Here is a 1,130-nt window from a genome sequence, read left to right on the forward strand (position 1 = left end):
CCTATTCAAATACATCAATAAGGGTCCAGACCGCGTCGCAGTCATTGTTGAACCAGTTAATGCAGAACCAGTTAATGCAACTGAAGCCGGAAAGACAACATCTTCTGGACCAAGTACTACGAACCAGAAAAAGGTTAACGAAATCAAAGATTATTTTGATTGTAGGTGGGTACATATTTTAATTATATATAACTCACACATATCACACTATTATACGTATGAGCAGATACGTATTGCTGAATTTATAAGTCGGTAATATTATTGCTCTAATAGTTATTGCTGATTTTTAAAATCGTTAATATTTTTTAGGTACGTTTCGGCATCGGAGGCAATATGGAGGATCTTTAAGTTCCCAATCCAGTATAGATCAACTCCTGTTCAGAAATTGTCTTTTCATGATGAAGGAAAGCAACCAGCCTATTATGATGAAAACGACGATATCGAAGACGTTTTGGAACGAGTGGAGAATCAGGATTCACAATTCATGGCTTGGATGACTTTGTGTAGGCAAAATGCAATAGGAAAACATGGAAAACGTGCTAGAGACCTGACATATGTTGAAATACCAGGATATTTCATTTGGGATGGAAAAAATAAGCAATTCAAGAAGAGGAGTCGTGGCTTTTCGTTAGGTCGAATTCACTATGTTCCTAGGAAATTAGAAGATGAGTATTTTCTTCGAGTGTTACTAAATATTGTCAAGGGTCCAACCTGTTATGACGACATCAAAAAATACAAAGGAGTTGTCTACAAATCATACAAAGAAGCATGTATGGCGCGTGGGATACTGGATGATGATCAGTTTTGGATTGAAAGTTTGAGAGACGCAAGTTTTTGGTGTTTTGGAGACTATCTACGAAACTTCTTTGCAATGCTACTCCTATCTGATTCACTTTCAAGACCTGAGCATGTGTGGGAGGAGACATGGAAACTGCTATCAGAAGATATTGAAAACAAAAAGAGAGACGTCTTCAATAACCCAGGTTAGGAATTTACACATATTTCAGTTCATGTTTATTAATAGCATATATAAATATTTTATATAACTAAATCGTTTTTTTTTTCAGAATTAAATTTAACAGAGGCACAAATCAAGAATTTTACACTGCAAGAGATAGAAAATATTATGC

The 1,130-nt window shown here is 35.4% G+C and overlaps 1 long non-coding RNA gene across 1 annotated transcript in view; it reads right to left on the minus strand.

The window, feature by feature from the left end:
- Window positions 1-685: 685 nt before the first annotated feature.
- Window positions 686-1,130, minus strand: part of LOC111831192 — a 2,940-nt gene continuing 2,495 nt past the window's right edge. Inside the window, exon 3 of the long non-coding RNA XR_002834420.1 lies at window positions 686-902. This is a non-coding gene — a long non-coding RNA (uncharacterized LOC111831192). The remainder of the gene's footprint in view (window positions 903-1,130) is intronic.

This window comes from Capsella rubella, unplaced genomic scaffold (assembly GCF_000375325.1).
Source record: "Capsella rubella cultivar Monte Gargano unplaced genomic scaffold, Caprub1_0 scaffold_4, whole genome shotgun sequence".
Classification (NCBI taxonomy): Eukaryota; Viridiplantae; Streptophyta; class Magnoliopsida; order Brassicales; family Brassicaceae; genus Capsella; species Capsella rubella.